Source organism: Ovis canadensis, chromosome 1 (assembly GCF_042477335.2).
Source record: "Ovis canadensis isolate MfBH-ARS-UI-01 breed Bighorn chromosome 1, ARS-UI_OviCan_v2, whole genome shotgun sequence".
NCBI lineage: Eukaryota > Metazoa > Chordata > Mammalia > Artiodactyla > Bovidae > Ovis > Ovis canadensis.
In genome coordinates this window covers 53,252,152-53,273,329 of record NC_091245.1, presented here as the reverse complement: position 1 = coordinate 53,273,329, position 21,178 = coordinate 53,252,152, and the positions used below count along the sequence as shown (strand labels likewise).

At 43.9% G+C, this 21,178-nt stretch overlaps 1 protein-coding gene and 1 long non-coding RNA gene across 6 annotated transcripts in view; both read right to left on the bottom strand.

The window, feature by feature from the left end:
* ST6GALNAC3 (ST6 N-acetylgalactosaminide alpha-2,6-sialyltransferase 3) overlaps positions 1 to 21,178 on the bottom strand; it is a 639,342-nt gene that overhangs the window by 577,698 nt on the left and 40,466 nt on the right. The window lies entirely within an intron of this gene.
* On the bottom strand, positions 16,942 to 19,974 carry LOC138442811 (uncharacterized). The gene is made up of 3 exons (XR_011257919.1): positions 19,913 to 19,974; positions 19,080 to 19,147; positions 16,942 to 16,992 (listed from the first exon to the last, which is right to left on the bottom strand). It is a non-coding gene; the product is annotated as an uncharacterized lncRNA (long non-coding RNA).

Sequence of the window (21,178 nt, the reverse complement as noted above, 5' to 3'; positions counted from 1 at the left end):
TACACAAACACACACACACATACACACACTTTAGTAGACAGTCCTCTTGGGGATTTTTTCCCTGTGAAAATCAAGTAGAATAGAATTAGCTTTAAGATCTCTACAGAGAATCAGAGAAGACACCACTCAAAATTGATTCTACATCCTATTGCATAGCACATGGAAACAAACAAAAATGTAGTACCTATGAACAAAAAATAAAATAAAACTGAGTCTATCAAAGATGACTAGATGATACATTATAGACTGCAACTTTACCACTAATTTCAAAACCCTCACACATTAGCAAATTCTGTAAATGAATGAATGTATCTGTTAGGCACACATCAAGGTACGAAGAGTCTACTGACAATAAAGCTATTTTGGAGAAAGGCTGCCTCCCAACAGAAGTAAATGCATTTAAAACAGCTGTTGACCAGGCTCCTGCCTTTTAATAAACCCTCTGAATTTTGTTTCTAGCAGTGCATCTATAAATGGCCTATAGCTGTCTCGTTTTATTAGCTCTTTACAATGCAAGATATAAATTTCTCAAATAAAGCACCTGTAATGAAATTCCATTGTGAGCCTGTTTGTGGTAGGCAGCGCTGCTTCCCAGACCTGTACAGCGGATTCCAGAAGACTGCAGACAAGCTACCGCCAGAGGCCCGACCCCACAAGAGTCCACTCCACGCACAGGGCTCCGATGGAACCAGAGCAGAAAACTCTGGGGTGTGCAACCAAGTCACAGATTCAGGGCTACAACTCTAGGATGGTGTAGAGCCTTCCAAGAGCATTGCTGTGGGGGCCCCTTTGCCACAACACAATTAGGGACAAGTGTGACACCTGGAACCAATCAGATGTGCCCAAGAACACAGTAGAGCCCTGTGGACAGAAATCTACACCAAGAAGGAAAGCAGTCACCTTTCTACCACATGCCCATGTGCTGGGTTGGGCCTGGAAGACAAGACTGTCCCTGAAAAGAGGAGGGATGTCTCAGGTGGCAGGTAGCCTTACCACGGTTCTCACTGGCTCAGTTTCACAACACAGTATAATTAGATAGCATACTTAATAGCCATTAAAGCACACAGGCTCTTTTTTATAATATTTTTATTTGCACCAGGTCTTAGTTGAGGCCCAAGGGATCTTTAGTTGCAGCAGGTGAACTCTTAGTAGCAGCATGTGGGATCTAGTTCCCCAACCAGGGATCAAACCTGGGCCCCCTGTATTGGAAGCACTGAGTCTTTGCCACTGGACCACCAGGGACGTCTCAAAAGAACACAGGTTCTTGAAGTTGGTCCCACGTCCAATGAATTTTGATGCTGGCCCTTGTTAGCTCTACAATTTGGGCGAGTGATGGAAACATTCTGAGCCTTCATTTCCTCAACTGCAAAATAAGGATAGTGATATCCACCTCACTAGATGCTGTAGTAAAGGAGCTAAGTTATGTAGAAACTCCCATTTTGTCTCTGTCGTGTCAGTAGATACTCAATACTCGGTCCATTTTTAAAGTGGGTCATGTGACAACATGGCAAATATATTATTTGAAAAAGCAAAGCATTAATATAAACACAGCTTTGTGCCATGCAGCAAACAAATATACAAACAGAATAGGAGGAAACGTACTAGAACTGTAACTGTTCTATATTTGCACTGGAGGGACTATGAGTTAAGTTTTCTCTCTTTTCCCAAATTTTCTTTGAAGAAGAAAATGTTACTTTTATAATGGCAAAATTTTACTGTTTTAGTAAAAGGGTTAGTTGTTCAGCCATGTCTGACTCTTAGCAACCCTGTGGATTGTAGCCCACCAGGGTCCTCCATCCATGGAATTCTCCAGGCAAGAATACTGGAGTAGGTTGCCATTCCCTTCTCCAGGGGGATCTTCCTGACCCAGGAACTGAACTCGGGTCTTCTGCATTAAAGGCAGATTCTTTACTATTTGAGCCACCAGTAAAAGTTATTTATTAAGACTCAGAGTTTCTTTAAAGAGACAGTGTTTCTGAAGCAGGGTGGTTTTTATGACATGAACCCAGACCAGTATTTTCTCAAGGCAGCCAGTAGAATACTAATCACAGCCAGAGTTCAGTTGCCACACCTCAACGTCAGGAGCACACCAACAAGAATCAGGCGAGTATTCCTGAGAAGGCTGAAGAGGTCACGGTCGCTGGCTGCACCCACTAACAAAGGGGAAGCTCAGGGCCTCTCCAGATACTGGGGACAGCACAAACCCCCTCTGGGTGTCCTTCTGGAAGCCGCCTTAGGATAGGACTCCTCCCAACAACAAGCACTGGAAGCTGCTCAACAAGCTGAGGCCAGGGGCTGGCCTTGTGACCACAGTGCTTGCTAGGTTTGTGGAACTGAGGTGGCCTCAATGCCCACATATCCACACATCTGCTGACTGCAGCCTGTGGCAGCCGGAGGCCACACTGGGGTGCCAGTCTCTGGGATTCTTGACCTGCAAGCTGCCTGAAGCCACTGCCTAATGTAGACATTTTGGATGGAAGCCTCTCACTGCTGTTGGACTCTAGTGGAAATGAAATCTCTCACCATCGAAGGGCCTTATGTGACCCTGAGCCCAGATGTGACTCTCCTTACTTGGATTTCTACCAATTTGTCATTCCCAAACCAAGCCAAGCCAGGACCTCAAGGGATTCATGGACTCCATGAGCAGGTAGCCACCATGAGAGCGTGAACAGAGTGGCCTACAGGGATGCCCTGGCCGCTCCCCTAGCCACCCAGGGACCACCTCCAAAGTCATGGACTGACTGAACAATGGTTCTGCCAAACTGAAAGCTGATGGAGTCTCCTGGGCTGTTAAGGGGGCAAGTCACAGAATACCACAGTACTGGGATTCCCTGGCAGCATCAGGAACTCCCAACCCCTCTCCACAGGTGATGCTATAGGACATGCCAAGCTTGTACAGGAAATAACTTCACTGCCTGGACTGAATGATGGGTTGAAAGGACTGAAGGGAACAGCAAGAGCGATGGGTTCCTGAGGAAGTGCTGGCCCCTGGGTTAGGACAGACAGCCCGGGTGGCCATCCCCAGACACTCCATGCTTCAAGCAACAAAAGGAGCATCTCCTGCCTTGGGAGGTATGGGGATTGGGGCACTGACCTCTCTCTTCCTTCCCAAGACCCATGGTGATGCCTAAATTGACAACACCCTCATCAAAGTCAGCACTGCCATGGCCAAGCAAGATGCCCTGAAACAAAGCTGCATCTGCCACCCAAGACTGAGGGCTCTATTGCCTCAGTTTCCCACCTTGGTGGCCTGGCAAATACTTAAGACTTGGGCCATCAATGGATCTGTCCACTGAGTGACTCTACTGTTACAAGTTCAGATGCAGGATCGCTCCACTGTCCTCTGTTAATGGCACCTGTAACACAATTGGAAAAGACTCTGCAGGGAGTCAGGTGCTGCTGACTCATACAGGCAATCTGGGCAGAGGGATAAGTTGTCTCTTCAAGCCACAAGTTGGCAACAGCAGGCAGAGATAAAGTATAACTGCATTAGTCAATGACATATAACAACCACTCCCTAGTGTGAGTCACAGGCTCTCACTCAAGATATGCTTCTTTGTGGTCCTTGATGGGCTGTGGCCTTTCCCCTGGAGAAGTCTTTTTGCCTCAGGGTTTTAGACCTACCATCTGGGTGCGTAACTGCATATGGGTTAGAGGGTCCCCACTCTGCTGGCCCATCGAAGGGTGGCAGGTGACATCATTCTCAAGAGGAAGACTGACAGTTGGTTCCACTCAACTGTCTGAAATTAAATACCAGGATAGCACATGGGCCCTAGAAATGATGATACCCACCCTCTCCTTGACCATGGCAGAAATGGCTAACTCCACCATCCAGGCCATTTAGGACCAACAGGGCTCACTGAACTCATGAGCCAAGCTGCTGATGAGTAACCAGATCACTGTGGGGTTACCTGCTGGCAGAACAGGGTGTTCTAGCTAACACCTCTTGCTGCATGTATATCAACAATTTGGGGAAAGTAAAGAATGAGGTGGAGAAAAATCATGCCAAGGCAGAATGGTTATCATCAGTAAATCCAGTTTCCTTTACATTCACTTTGACCTTTCCAGCTGGCTAAACTCTGACATCTGGGGCTCTTGGCTGAGTGTCATATTCCTAGGAAAGTCGGACCTCTTCATAAGGTCCTGTTAGTGGCCCTGACCACCTGCTGTTTCCACTGGGCGGGGACTGTGGGGCTCTGTGGGGCATGAACCACACAGAACATCTCTCTGCCTCATGTACAAGGTGGCCAATGGTCCCACTGAGTGTGACAAGCTTTGCTTTTCCTAGTATCACGCTGAGGGCAGGGGGTGGACTGTTGGGGTAGCAGCCACTGCATGACCTGCATCTTCTACCCAGGATTGCCAGTGGGTGCTCTGGGCCTGGAACATTCCCTATGGAGGCCAGGTGCCAAGCTGCTACTTGGCCTGACACTCTTCCTCATTAGGAGAAATCGCCCCCTGTTCCAGGAGGCAGTGAACTTCCTTGTATTGCCTAAGCATGTGTTTTATTCAGCACCTGGCAAGCCCCACCAGCATGTTTGCCCTCTGCCCTTTCCACAGGAAGAGAAGGGGGTCTTCAGCTTCAGCTTCAGCAGGGTATATGCAGTCCATCCCGTGTGTCAGTTATCAGGAGTGACTCGCTGGCTGTGAGAGACAGGACACACCACAGATGCCGATCCTGCTGCATCACTTCTTTCTAAGCAAAGCACTGTTCCAACCAGCACTTTGTGTGTTAAGTCCTCCTTGGAGACTTGGAGCGCGAAGGTGCTGCAGTGAGCTAAGCTCTGTGGGTTGGCACTGTCATGCTCTTTGCCATCATCCACGTGGTAAGACTCCTCACCTGGTGCTTGTAGCTCGATCTTCCTGTTCTACACATAGCAATGTCAAGTAGCAACACCTGCTATGTGGAAACAAAGCAGGATAAGGAAAAAGATAGATATGGGGTGAGTTACAAAAGATGAAGTTGAATCATATAGGGCCTTAAAGATGTGATCGAGACTGTGGATGTTCTAAGGTAATGGGAACAGCTGGAAGGTGTGCACATGGTCACCTACCTTGTGTGGAGAAACCCAGGCACACAATCCATGGCTCATAACACTAACAGGAGGCTGCCTCCCTGAACGAGCAGACGGCCCTTTCATCACTGAAATCTCAGAAGACAGAGACCACTAACACATTACCAAGTGCCCTTGTGGAATCTTTATTCTAACCTCTTGATGCTACTGAAAATATTAATACCTTCCTCAACACCATGGTGAAGAATAAATAAGATAATCCACATAAAATGGTGAAAACACTACAAGCCATAAGAATATCATAAATGTTTATTATTTTAACACATAGTAAAATATGAGAACAGAAAAGCCCACTTAACACACAAAGTTTATTATAAATAAATACAGACTCTTGACTTTATTTCCATTTCTGATTTGCATTAAAGTCTACATACTTTATTTGAATAACATACTACTTGCCACAGCCCCTTTCCCTGCTGTCTTAGTCGGTTTGGGCTGCTAAAAAAAATAATATAGACTGGTGGTTTAAATAAACATTTATTTCTCACAGTTCGGGAGGTTGGAAAATCCAAGATCAAGGTACTGCAGATCCATTGTCTGGTATATAGAGAGCCACTTTCTGGATGGATCCTCACATGGCCAAGAGAAAAAGGAGAGAGACAGACAGAAACAGGGATGAGGACAGAGACAAAGGACAGAGAGATAAAGACAGAAAGAGAGACAGACAGAGGGGAAGCACGCTCTCCCCATCTCTTCTTATGAGGGTACTAGTCTAATCACGAAGGTTCTACCCTCATGATCTCATTACTTCCCAAAGGCTCCATGCCCACATACCATCAGACTGAAGACTAGGGTTTCAGCATATGAACTTTGGAGGGCATACAAACATGCAGCTCATAACAGATACTATGTACCCCTTCACCACCATCTGTTATTAAGAGACCAGAAAATTCATATTTTTTAGCCAAGCAGATACAGTATCACTCTGCCGCCAATAGAAATATTACTAATGGCCTGGGGCACACATGATGGCTTCTCATGTTGATTAAAGCCCAACTCCCAAGGACATTCTTCCTCAGACGGAGTTGTTTGGGCCTTCCATGATGCATGGGTTCCTGTAACACCAGCTTCCTTGTTTACACATCCACCCACATCTTTGAGGACATGCATTTTATGAAGCTAATTACCATGAGCACACAAAAATCTTAAAGATGATTCCAAAAATCTTATTTCCTGCCTCAAAACTTTCCTTTTAAAAACATCACTGAAGACCTGGGAGACTCTGGATTTTGTTTTAACCAGAGTTTCAGTCTTTGAGTTTTTGAAACACAAGATATAGCTTACTGAAGGCATGAAGGTTACAAAGGCTCCTGGACTCAAGAAGTCTGAAAGAAGACATTTATCAAAGATCCTGGCTGGAGTTGTATACAACTACCATTTGAATGTCCACTATATGCCAGGTACTTATTATAGTGTGCATACTGTTCCTAACTGTGAACACGGCATAGTAGATATTATTATCCCTGTATTACAGACAAATTAATGGACATGCAGAGCAGTGATATAATGTGCTCAAAATAAAGATGGAGCAGGGTTTCTAACATGGTTCTGACTCCAAGGCTAACATTCTTTCTTCTGTTAGATGTTGCTTCTCAGAGCAACAGAACTGTACCCTTTATATGAGCAAGGAGATGCTCACTTGATTAGGAAAAAACATACTTTATCATGAAACGTATTCACTTATGTCTGTAAGAGACATTCCCTGCTCGCCAAAGTCAGGGAAAATGAAAGAAGAAAGACTTTTCCCCTAAGGGCATCATTACCAAGTTTCATGGTTAGTAATTAAGTCCATTTGAAACACGGGCCTAAGGTTAAAGAGTGAGTGAGAGAAAGAGGGAAAGAAATGTAGAGGAAAAGCATAAAAATGATGTTAAAGAGATATAAGGGCATGGAGAGGCAAAGCACTAAGAAAATAGAAGGCTTTGTGTGTTCTGTTTTTCTTGAAATATTAGAAGTAACTTCCTTATCAGCAAGACTCTTGAGACAGACTCTGAAAACATCTTCCAAGGCAAAGAAATGAGGCCCTTTACTATTTGAGGAGGGTTTCTATATTATCTTAAGTCTTGCAAATCCAATAAGATTTCCCAACAAAATCCCAGGAGACCTCACTGTCTGCAACACCAGGAGGAAGATTTACAGTAACTGAATATGGCTCTTCAGCAGGGCCCACTCAATTGGTTCCATCTATCTAAATAAGACTCTAACACAGAAACTGGGAATTAAAGTAAGAGACTGGGGTGCTGGGCATCAGTGAACACCTTAGCAAGGGAACAAGTCACACCCTGACTGGTACTTAAAAATATATCAGGATGAAGCAGATCTTGCTGTTAAGGAGAAGGCATAGAAGTGAAAAGGAGTCACCACCAGACCTGCAAAAGCTGAGATAATGCCAGGAGCAGTCCACAACAAAGATTCTGAATCCAGCTACAAAGGAGTCTGCTGTCTGCTGATGGGAAACACATGCTTTTTTGTACAGAGAAACCCACTTCTGATCTTCTGAATTTATTCTAGGTACTGAAACAAGATGACAAAAGATGCTTTATGGTTCCTTCCAGATGGACCACAGAGCCTTGCACTGCAAGTTGAAAGGGGTTCAGTGTGAAGCTGAGTCCCAAACCACCACTCATATTCTGATCACCAGCACTCACTGTTTCATCATTCTGCTGTATCCAGACCTAAACGTTGTCAGATCCTCAGACCTTGTCAAAGTTGTGAGCAACTTGGTGGGATTCAGTGCAGACGCAGTGCAAACACAGTCCAGAAGCACAGTGAGAGGCCACCTGTGTCTTCCTGCAGAGGAACGAAGTGAGAACGAATTGGACACTAAATGTTTATTTAACTTAGAGAACACCTCTAAACCACATCTTCAAGTAGACATGAAACGCACTGTTGGGTGAGAAACAAAGCCCATCTTACATGTTTCATGTTGTGTAACTATCTCCATCTCACACTTGGCCATTGTTGCTTGCAACTGTCTGGAAGTTAAATACACCTCCCCAGGAGTGCCAGGTAAATGCTCCACAGACAGAAGAGAAGAGCTCCCACGGGGGTCTTGTCTCATGTACATTTCAATCATAAAGTGTTCCAAGTTTGCCAATGTGTCTTAGAAAGCTTAGGTAAGAGCAAAACAGGTAAATGAAGGTCCCAGATACACACAGACACAAATAAAAACTGTTCTGAGTCATTAAATGTGAACTCTTTCCCCCACCAGATCTTTCACCAGTATGCGCCAGTTTCCTGGTGACTCAGAAAGTAAAGAATCTTCCTGCAATGCAGGAGACCTGAGTTCAGTCCTTGGGTCAGGAAGATGCCCTGGAGAAGGGAATGGCAACCCACTCTGACTGAGCGACTTAACTTTCACTTTACTTCACAAATGATTGCTAGGATTCTGTGCCTCCCCGTGATCCAGTCACTAATCGGTGAACAGCTAGCTGGTGGAGCAGAAGCCAGTCCGGCGTGTGGCCAGCTAGCACTGTTCTGAGTGGCTGTGCTCATACTCCACCCACAGGCAAGGAGCCAAGGGATGTGAGTCCGACTTCCACTTCCTGTCCAATGTTATGCATGCGTGCATGCTCAGTCACTTCAGTCATGTCTGACCCTTTGCGACCCCATGGACTGTAGCTCACCAGGCTCCTATCTATGCGGTTCATCAGGCAAGAATACTAGAGTGGGTTACCATGCCTTCCTCCAGGGGATCTTTCCAACCCAGGGATCAAACCTGCATCTCCTGTACTACAGGCAGATTCTTTACCACTGATCCACTTGGGAAGTTCATCCCATGTTATAACCACCTCCAACAGTTGAATTAGCTATTCATTTACTCCACAAAGATTTACTGAAGTTCTCAGCATGAGTTAGACACTGCACAGGCCCTTGTGATACAGATAAACAAGAAAGACAGACTCCCTGATCTCCTGGATTCATAGATTAAAGGGCACAGAAAGACAATTGAACCAACAGTTATGGCCCAGCAGCAGCATCAGAACAGTGGTAGAGGAAGCCTGGAGCACAGTGGGAATGTTTAACCTAAACTGAGAAAGCCAGCAAGGGAAGAGAGGAAGCCCTGTGAGGCATAAAGTCTGGTTTGGCTAGTGGATAGGGAACTGGGGTTGAGGGGAGAAAACTAAGAGATAAGGCTGGAAAGGCTAGCAGAATCCAGAAAACACAGGTCCCTGTAGGCCACATAAAGGAATATGGGCTTGATCCTAAAAGCAAGGCCTTTTATGTCCTACAAAGATCATATTGGTTGTACTGAAGAGAAGGACCTGGAGGGAAGCAAGACTAGAGGCAAAGAGGAAGGAAGTGGGGAAATGAAGGCACACGGAGATAGAAAGAAAACAGTGTCCTGAGCTATGAAAGTAGCAGAGAATGTGGTGAGAAGAGCGTGGGCTCAAAAAGATTTAGCAGAACTGATGGAGCCTGGGTATTGACTAGACGTAGAGATGTAAGAGACAGGCATCAAGGATGTGATTGCTTGGGTACCTGCCTTGGAGAAATGGATGGATGTTACCATGACTCCTAAGACTTGAAGACAAAATGGGACAGAAACAAACATGGGACAGAGAGTCAGAGTCCCACTGAGGACATGCTGCGCTTTGAGGGACCTGCAGGGCAACTCACTGCAGTCATCCATCCAGCAGCTGAATCAGTGATGTCAGGAGAGGAGTTGGGGCAGAAGATACAAATTTGTATATCATCAGTCTGAAGATGGTAAATGAAGCCATGAACATGGACAGAATCACCCAAGGGAAGTATAAAGTGAGAAGCAGAGGAAAGTGAAAGAAGGCTGAGATCAGAACGTCGAAATGGCTCACAGTTAGGGCTGGCAGATTGAGAACAGTCTGCTGAGGAGCCCAGAGAAAGGCCTAAGGATGGTAAAAACCTGGCGATCAAAAGTCCCAGTACCTAATACCTGAACAGGATTTAATCAGTGGGTCCAGGACCACAAAGGCAAAGGGCGAGGAGAGGATAGATATTTTTAATTCACTTGATCTTCTGCCTCCATTACAGCAGGCAGAAATCTCATTAGGCTGAGAGGGGCTGTCCCACAAAAGCATACTGCAAACCAAAATGTAGGCCACACTTCTCATTTTTAATTTTCTCAGAGTTACATTTAACAAGTAAAAAATAAATAGGGAAATAAACTTTAGTTTCATCTGCAGGCTAAGTCACTTCAGTCATGTCTGACTTTTCGACCCTATGGACTGTAGCCCATCAGGCTCCTCTGTCCATGGGATTCTCTGGGCAAGAATATTGGAATGGGTTGCCATGCCCTCCTTCAGGGGATCTTTCCAACGCAGGGATCAAACCTGCATCTTATATCTCCTGTATTGGCAGGCAAGTTCTTTACCATTAGCACTACCTGGGAAACCCTTTAGTATCAGACTTTAATATAATAAAGCAAAATATTATCATCCACTAAGTAATCAATATAAAAATTCTTAATGAGGTATTTTACATTCTTTCTTTTTTGTGGCATGGAGCCTTTGTAATCTCCTGTGTATCTTACCCTTAGAGGAGATCTTACTTGGACTAGCCACATTCCAAGTGCTGCTTAGGAGCCACATGTAGCTAGCAGCTGCCATACTGGACAACGCAGATTTGCAGTTTACACACAAACACTTTACCTTTCTCCACATTTTATTTAAACAAAACCTGAAGAAGGGTATGATCAACAGGAGCTCTCTGAAAGGCCTAGGTGGCAAGCAGGACATCAAATACAGATGAGGGAGAACAGGAACAATTAAGGAGCATTTTCTTTTATAACACTGTCACAAAAGGAAAAGACGCTGGGGACAGGCTGACCTCATGCTTGATGCTGAACAGTGCAGCAGACAGCTGCTGTAAAATGCAGGTCAGAGCTGGTTCCCTGTTAAGAATAAGCCAATACAGCTTTTTAATACACAGTACATGGAGTACTGCATGTCACATTCCGGGGACATGCTACATTATGCAAGGTCAGGTGTGGGGGACTGCACCCAATCCCTCCCTGGGCCAGTCAATGTCATCTAACCAGATTTCTAGCTGGAGCTTCTCAAAATTGTTTAGTCGCCTCTTCACATCACCTTGAAAGGGTGCACGTGATTTCTTCATCACAGGGACACCAACAGGACTCGGCTCGGGCTCTCCTCCCACCGCGAGCTCATCATCAGTGAGACGGGCCCCCCAAAAGGAAGGGCAGATGGAGGTGAATCGAATTGCGCAGCTTTCTCCTGGCGCTCCAGCAATCACAGTCAGGAGCCCAGCTCAATTTGCTGGCCTCACTTCTCCAGCTTTTGAGGCCTCACAGCTGCACCTGAGACTAAGAGCATTCTTTTTCTCTTTGGATAACTCCAAAAGTTGTTGCTTAGAAATCTTACCCCTGGGGGGTGAGGAAAGAGGAAAGAGGAAAAGCCTGATACTTAAACCTAGGAAATGGAAGCAGAACCATGCCTGTTCTGCCAGCCGTGTGTCTCATATGTCCTTATTTTCCCCACCTCCTATTGTATACTTTAATAATAACACACAGTTGGTGGGCCCCCTCCCTCTCACTCACATACATGCACCTCCCCCCAACCACACACACACACACACACACACACCCTTAAGAGGAGAGGCAGAATAGTGTTTGTGTAGTTAATAGATTAGGCTTTGAAGAAAAATCCAAATTCCACTGCTGACATTTGCTAGCTGTGTCGCCTTTGGCAAATGACCTCTACAACTGAGTTTTCCTATCTGAAAAATGGGGAGAATAACCATACCAATCTCACAGAGATGTGTGAGGATTCACATGAGGTAATGTGCTGAATGGTGGCTTCCCTGGTGGCTCAGAGGATAAAGCGTCTGCCTGCAAAGCAGGAGACCCTGGTTCGATCCCTGGGTTGGGAAGATCCCCTGGAGAAGGAAATGGCAACCCACTCCAGTATTCTTGCCTGGAGAATCCCATTGACAGAGCAGCCTGGCGGGCTACAGTCCACAGGGTTGCAAAGAGTGGGACACGACTGAGCGACTTCACACACACACACAATGTGCTGAATAAGTGTAATAGAAAATAAAATGAGTTGCACTGGCCCTGAAACACGCTAAGAAGAATAAGTGATCACTATTGCTTATTAACCACTAAGTAAATAAGTAAGTAAATGTTAGTTGCTCAGTCATTCCCGACTCTTTGTGATTAACCACTACAGGTGTGTAACACTGCCATACTACCATAAGTGGTAGCTATGATTATTGGTCTTAAAATCCCTGCACCTTTCCTCAAAGCTTACCTCAGCTATTACGTCTTTCTGCTGGCTTTTTCTGTCAATGCCACTCTACCAAACCTTTTAGTGCCACAAGTAAACACACACTCACAGGACTTCTCTGGTGGCACACTGGATAAGACTCCATCTGCCAATGCAAGGGACATGGGTTCTATCCTTAGTCCAGGAAGACTGCACATGTCATGGAGCAACTAAGCCCAAGAGCCACAACTTCTGAGCCTGTGTGCCGAAACTACTGAAGCCCATACACCTAGGGCCTGTGCTGCACAAGAGAAGCCACCGCAACGAGAAGCCCAAGCAACAAAGAGCTAGGCCCCACTCGCCGCAACTAGAGAAAACCCACACAAAGCAGCGAAGACCCAGCACGGCCAAAACTAAATAAATACATATGTAACCTAGACAGCATATTAAAAAGCAGAGACATTACTTTGTCAACAAAGGTCCATCTAGTCAAAGCTATGCTTTTTCCAGTAGTCATGTATGGATGTGAGAGTTGGACTATAAAGAAAGCTGAGCGCTGAAGAATTGATGCTTTTGAACTGTGGTGTTGCAGAAGACTCTAGAGAGTCCCTTGGACTGCAAGGAGATCCAACCAGTCCATTCTGAAGGAGATCAGTCCTGGGTGTTCATTGGAAGGACTGATGCTGAAGCTGACACTCCAATACTTTGGCCACCTGATGCAAAGAACTGACTCATTTGAAAAGACTCTGATGCTGGGAAAGGGCAGGAGAAGGGGATGACCGAGGATGAGATGGTTGGATGGCATCACTGACTCAATGGACATGAGTTTCGGTAGACTCTGGAAGTTGGTGATAGACAGGGAGGCCTGGTGTGCTGAGGTTCATGGGGTCGCAAAGAGTCGGACACAACTGAGCAACTGAACTGAACTGAAGCACACTCACACACTCACTCAGATTTGATACCCTTCCCTGGGCAGCTGGTACTTCCCACTGCCCATTCTTAACTCAACAGTGCTATTTAACTCTCTGCTTATGGTCTTTGTTACTTTGTTACTTACTTTGTTACTTTGAGGAGGTAAAATGCAAGCAGAGACATGAAAGAAGGGAGGAAAGGAGCCAGGTAGATATCTGGGGGAAGAATGTCCCAAGCAAACTTAAAAACAGCAAAGACCTGGTGTGGCTGGAGCAGAGAGCGAGGCAGAGAGAGGAGAGGAGGTAAGAAATGCACGGCTGAGTGGGCCAAAGGGTAAGGCCCATAACCCATGGAAAGGGATGTGGATGTATTTTTCTGAGTAAGATATAAACTTTCTGGAGGGCTTGTGCAGAGGAGTGGTATGACCTGACCCATATATTTAAAAGCCATTCTGGCTTCTGTGAGGAGAACAAACAGGAGAGAGGCAAGGGCAGACACAGGACAACCAAATGAAAAGGCTTGGGCATCAGCGGTACACGTGAGAAAATGTGGCAGGTGAGGTGGTAATGGTAGAGACCCCAACAGGACTTGATGGACTGGATGAAAGAAAAACAGGGCAACACCTTAGTTATGGCCCTAGAACTTGGTGTGAAAGCGTTAGTCGCTCAGTCATGTCTGACTCTTTGTGACCCATAGACCACAGCCCACCAGGCTCCTCTGTCCATGGGATTCTCCAGGCAAGAATACTAGAGTGGGTTGTCATTCCCTTCTCCAGGGGATCTTCCTGACCCAGGGACTGAAGCTGGTTTCCAGCACTGTAGGCAGATTTTTTTTTTTTTTACCATCTGAGCCACCAGGAAAGATGTAGTAAGCCAAATAATGGCTTCCAAAATTACCTGCATTCTAATCTCCAATTCCATGTTAAAAGAAACTGGCTGATGTGTTTAAATTAAGGATGTTGAGAGGGAGATTATCCTGGGTTATCTGGGTGGGCCCAATGTATCTGAAGGGTCCTCAGAAAGAAAATATGAGGACAGGAGGGTCAGAGCCAGAAAAGGAGATGTGACAATGAAAGCAGAGGTCAGAGTGACGCAGGGCCAGCAGCCGAGGAGTACAAGCAGCCTCCAGAAGCTGAAGAAGGCAATGAGACGAAGGCTCCAGGAGGAACGTGGCCCTGCCACCCCATTTGAGAACTCTGGCCTCCAGAACTGGGACATAGATTTAGTGTTGCTTTAAGTTCGTAGTAATTTGTTCCACCAGCAATAGGAAACTCATATACCTGAGTTGACTATGATGCCATTTATTGAGACAGAGAACAGTGGGGAAGGAACAGGAATCAGGAGCTCTGTTAGGACAAAAAATCTGAACAGACATTTCTCCAAAGAAGACATACAGATGGCCCACAAACACATGACACAGCGTTCAACGTCACTAATTATCAGAGAAATCTAAATCAAAACTATACGGAGGTATCCCTTCACACTGTCAGAAATGGCCATCATTAAACAAGCTACAAACAATAAATGCTAGAGAGGGTGTGGAGAAAAGGGAACCCTTTTGCACTGTTGGTGGGACCATAAACTGATATAGCCACTATCAGTTCAGTTCAGTTCAGTCGCTCAGTCGTGTCCGACTCTTTGCGACCCCATGAATCGCAGCACGCCAGGCCTCCCTGTCCATCACCATCTCCCGGAGTTCACTCTATGAACAGTATTGCATTCCTTAAAAAACGACTAAAAATAAAACTACCATATGACCTAGCAATCCCACTCCTGGGCATATATGCAAGAAAACAAAAATTCAAAAGGATACAACCACCCCCAATGTTCACTGCAGTGTTCATTTACAATAGCCAGGACATAGAAGCAATGTAAATATCCATCAACAGAGGAATGGATAAAGAAGATGTGGGACACATATACAGTGGAATACTACCTCACCATTAAAAAGAATGAAATAAGGCCATTCTAGCAACACAGGTGGACCCAGAGATTGTCGTACTGTAAGTAAGTCAGACAGAGAACGAGAAACATCATACAGCATCCCTTATATACGGAATCTGGAAAGAAGTGATGCAGATGAACTTACTTGAAGGCAGATTTCCTACCCCTCCTCACCTCTCTTCCAGGTCAAATAAACCCCATTCATTTACCCTCCTTCACAGAACTCAACTCCTAGAACTCCTCCCATCCTCTTTGCTTGCTCCTATGTGTACTATGTTTGGCTATCATCCTCTTAAAATATAGCCTTCCATGCAACTCGGTAGTCTGACCAATGTCAAGTATAACGGAACCATCATAGAGTAAATGTCTGGAATTAAAGGACTTAACAATCATTGCTTCAATTATTCATGAGCAATCCCAAAGATCCATGACATGTTCCAGTGTACGATTTCATTGAAGTACAAACAGCTCATCAGATAATGTAAGAAGTGTTTGGGACAATCATCTAGAATCCAGGTGCCCAGAATCTTTCTGGCAATAAAACTTGGAGATTCATTCCCTCCCTGTTCTTGGGTGCAATAATACCTGTGAAATGATTACAAACTCAGAATTCTTAGGAAAATTTGCCACCAACCAAAGGAAGATACTTTAGTAAATAAGGCTCTGCACAGGAAACACATGGTCTCTAACAGAAATATGATTTGGGACAAACAAGGATCTATATTAACACTTCCATATTCACAAGTCTGAAGGTTTGGGATGGCCTCAAACAGTATCTTTCACAAACGTCATGTGCCCTCCATATACATATCAATGAAGCCAAAGAATGTGCTGTCGTCTATATATGAAATAGGTGGCATTGTGTGTACAAAACTGAATTAAGAACGAGGTCCCTGAGTTCCACAACCAGCTCTGCCAGGCACTGCTTGACCTTAAGAAACTGCCGCTCTTCTGGGTTTCAGTCTCTGCCTATAAAATGAGATGTTGGAATGAGTCAGGGATTCTTCACCTGCTGTGCAGGGACAGAAAGGACAGGTGAGAACTTTTAAAGATATGGATATGTACATTTTAAGAATAAAAGAGTTACAACATTTATCAAATTCTAGGCATTGTGGTAACTGCTTTACATAATAACAGTCATAATATAATGAGCAATACTAGTAATTAAATGGAGAAGGAAATGGCAACCCACTCCAGTATTCTTCCTGGAGAATCCCGTGGACAGAGGAGCCTGGTGGGCTGCTGTCCATAGGGTCACACAGAGTCAGACACGACTGAAGGGACTTAGCATGCATGCATGTATTGGAGAAGGAAATGGCAACCCACTCCAGTATTCTTGCCTGGAGAATCCCAGGGACAGAGGAGCCTGGTGGGCTGCCGTCGATGGGGTCGCACAGAGTCGGACACAACTGAAGCGACTTAGCAGCAGCAGCAGCAGTACTTAAAAGCTTATTATGGCTTCATAAGTATTATTTTACTGAAGCATACGATTCTGATGCAGTAAGTACTATTAGTAAACCATTTTATTGATAAGCAAGTTGAGATTTAGAAAGATCCGGTAACTTGCTGGAAATCACTCAGTGTGGGAAAAGCAGAGACGGGGTTTCCACACAGACCTGAATCCACAGATCCTGTTCTTCTCTACTGTTCTGTACAGTTTCGCAGTGAGCTCGGTAACTAGGTAAGAGGAGCAGCTGGTAATCACACCATGGCAGAATTGTCTTTAATTTGCCTATTTTCAGAGTAGCATTTTCTCAAATCTCAGCAGTGGCTGGCAGAGGCTGTTCATTCAAACTAGCAGACCCAGAAGCCAGACCGGTGCAAGTGACCCTCTGTTAGCAAAGCTGCTCACTCCAAGAGCTGAGAGTGCAGCAAAGACAGAAACCAGAAAATGCAGTTGGTCATGCTTATAAATAAACCACATTTTTAATTTATGCTAATAGTACTGCTATTTACACCACCTTCAAAACGAAATAAGACCTGAGTGAGCTGTAAAGACACAGATGAGAGAGAATACTACAGGTAAAATATCATTTCTCATTAAGGTTTTACACTCAGATCCATAAATTATCCTGTTAAAGTGTTTCTGCTTAAGCAGCAGAGTTTCCTTGGAACACATTTTCCTTCTTGGGAAATGTTAGATGAACTGAACTTCTCCTGTTCTCTTGTATCCTCAAACTAAACGAGAGGATAATTGACTTTCCATGACTTAACAAGCTTTGAGGCTCACTTACAATCAGAAGATGGGCCTAAAGCAAAATTGTAATACATGTCTATAAATATCTTCATACACAGAAAAAAAATAATTTTACATTAGTCACTGAAACTAACTCTGGCTAGCTTTAACACAAAGCGGGGTGAGAAGACTTTTTAGAGGAATACTATTATGTTATGGAATCCAAGGCTAAAGGACCTGACAAATGAAATTTTTATCTTCAAATAGTATGCACTATCTAATCCCAAATAGATAAAATGCATGTATATTTACCAGTTTCCCTGAAAAAGTATAGGAAGACTTGGCATCAAGATATTAACTAGAGTAAGGAGTTCCATTCTAGTTTTCATAGCATCCTGTCCTATATTTTTTCTTTGTAGCATTTATCAGAATTGTAATTCATTACTTGTGTAATGGTTGGTTATCAATTCCTTTCCTCAAACGAAGACTCTTATTAAACTTCGGAGTGATGGAATGAGAGATGCATATTTTCTTGTTTCTGCTTTTCTCTAGAAATGTCTAGAATCAAGGCCTGGAGCATGTGGAGGAGTCAGGAATGGATTCCACCTCTGATTTCACCTTCAGTTCTTCATTCCTCCATTCTGGTCTCAGGCCACCCAACAGAACAGAGCCTCTTAAGAGCTCTTCACTTTGGTCCACTGTTTTAGCCATCACGAAAGAAACTAACTTCTCGTTCTCAGAGTCAATTCCAACACCCCAGGGAATTAAATAAGAAAACCCCCTGGATAAATCCACTGTGGTTGAGACACAGAATGGCCTAATGCAACACCACTGTCTCCATGATAATCATGGGGATAGAACGACAGGCAAGCGAATTCCAAAACAGCGAGGGGGCTAATGGAGGGGTGGCCAAACTGCATGCAAATGAAATGTGTTCCCTACACATTCTTCCTAAAGGAGACATTTAAATCAGCTGAAAGTGCGGAGCTCAGAGTCCGAAGTTCTCACCATGGCTAGGAGCCTTACAATCTAACCCCTGACCCCTGCTCTATCTTCTCCGCGGGCATACTCACCCTCCCGCACTGAGCGGCAGTCACATCTCTGTGACGACAGAAGCTCCTTCTTACTTCAAGGCCTTCACATAAAGTCATGGCCTTCTGCATACCTCCCATCTAGTGTATCTTCCCCCTAGTGTATCTTCCACTTAGACTTCCTCATAATACCTACAGCAGACCAGATCACAGCTGCAATTAAAAGGCTGTGTAGCCACTGCTCTATTCAAAACAGATAAACAAGGACCTAAGGACCTAAGGTCCATCCCTGTAGGGTGCAGGGAACTCTGCTCAACACTCTGTAATAGCCTAAATGGGAAAAGAATTGGAAAAAGAATAGCTAACATGTGTATGTATAACTGAATCACTCTGCTGTACACCTGACACGACCACAACATTGTTAATTAACAATACTCCAATAAATAATTTAAAAAAAATTTTAAAGGCTGAGTAGCTTTTCATTTGATGTTTTTCTTGTCTCTAATTCTGTAAACTTAATAAGAACACAGCCTGTCTCTCCTCTCTGAATCTAATTCCACAGTGCCTAGCACAGTACCCTGATAGCAAATTTAAAAATTAGTTAACAAATTAGCAAAGATAAGTTAATGCACATTTTCAAGTGAAAAAATGAACAAGTGAACCAGCCAAATCCCAAACTTTCAAATGTAATGGTATCCAAAAGGTAGGAGTAGCCTAGAATTAAATAAAGTATTTCTCACCTCATTTTCCAACTCAGAACACTTCCATAGACAAGAACCAATTGGCAGGTGATGGCTGGCAAGGAAAACTGCAAAGGCATAAAGGGCACTTTGTTATATCACAGCAGCTCTCCAAACAAAGTCAAACTGTGGTCCACCAAGAAGCAGAGTTTCTGCACTCAACGAAGCCAAGAACATGTTCCTGTCCCCAGTGCTTTTCTGAAAATAGGCTATGAGCCACTCATCTGAAAATCAGAAACCCCCAAACATCAAGGTTCTTTTCAACCTAAAATCAAAAGATACATTACCAAACGACCATTACTGAAGATCTACTGCCCTTGTTCTGTGTAAGTAACTTCTCCTGTGGTTCTAATATACTAAATGCGACTGTGGAATATGACTGTCATGTAGTAAATTTAAATTCTTCTGACAGTAAAAATAGTTGTAGTTATTCCGATCAGTCATAAATTATTGGGGGTGAGAGTTTGCTACCCAGTTTACTCAAAGACATACTAAAATATACTGACACAGGAAATAAATGAAAACCAAGGCTAAGCTCTGAGGGCCAAATTTCCACCATGAAGTGCCTAGAAACATATCCTGAAACATAATACAGCTAACAAGTGATTCTGTAGTAAGTCTCACATATTTTTTTTTCCTTGAAAAAGCAAGCCCAATGCTAAAGGGTAAAGAATAAATATGAATTGTGTCATTATTTTAAGTGAAGACAAAGCCACCAGGTCAATTATCTGCTACTGTGGGGATGGACTTCTCTTGATCTTGGCACATTCTGTGCTTTCTTTAGGATATCTCCTCTACTTAACAAGCGCTCAGATCCAAGAGAGGAAACCTACCATTTCCACACACTCCTCAATGTGCCCCTTTCTTTGCTAGTCCTTTCCATGTAGGTTTCTTCTTCAGCTGCAGAAATATCTTCTCTTAAAAGTAATAGCGAATACTTAATTATGTACCCTTCATTTTAGTAAGACTTGCATTTTGTAATGAGGAACACAGTATGCTCACAGTAGAAGCTGTAAAACTAGAGAAAAGCAGAAACAAGAAAATAAGCACCTCTTATTGCATCAGTCACAAGTTTAGCTAACACTACTCTGAGCCTGGTATGGGACAGATTCCTTGTTTGAGGAAAGGAATTGATAACCAACCATTACACAAGTAATGAACTGCAATTTTGATAAATGCTACAAGGCAAAAATACAGGATAGTATGCTATGCAAACTGCCGTAGGACTCCTTACTCTAGTTACCATCTTGATGCCAAGGCTTCCTATACTTTTTCAGGGAAACTGGTAAATATACATACATTTTTATCCAGCTGGGATTAAATAGTGTGTACTATTTGAAGATAAAAATTTCGTTTGTCATTTCCAGAGCTAACTTCTACAGACAAATAAATTGTCTGTCTCAGAATTTCCCTAAGAATACCCAGGAAACAACAGTAGGCAAGACAGCCATCAGTGAGTCACAAATGGTCATAGAAGAAACCAAGGAATTGTTTTCTAGGTCTCTCTCAAACAGTCAAATAACCTCTGGCCAAAAGGAAACCATTGTTGACTGCTGGATGAGGTCATCACATAATACAAAAGGTATAATCAGAAGCAAAAAGGAACACATTTCAGATTCTTCTTCTTCCTTCTACTGTCTTATAAACTTGCTCACCCACCATGACTTTATCAGAGTTTTAGGTTTGCAGATAAGATCTTGTAACAATGTCATTTGGGAACTGCTTCACCTGATCTGTCCTTTAAGATCTAGACAGATCTTCAAGAGTGGCTAGAAACCCCCTCTACTCCATGCCCACTAGAAACACAAGTCTCTCACTTAGATTCTGCAAATTTCTATATGTGACTATGTTTTGTTGGTCAAACTCCGCCTACAGAATTTTATTTCTACATCTGGTGTCTCTGTTACACTCAGCATTAATTTAGACAAATTATGCAACTGTGTTTTCCACAACTGGGAGAAACTGTACAGCTCAGCACATCCAAATGTAATGGATGAGCCTCCCCATGGGAAAACTACCTTTGTGACCATGGTACCTCCCCTGCCTGGTAAATATTCAAGTTTATTTTTTAAATGTATTTAGGTACTGGTCTCTGTCTC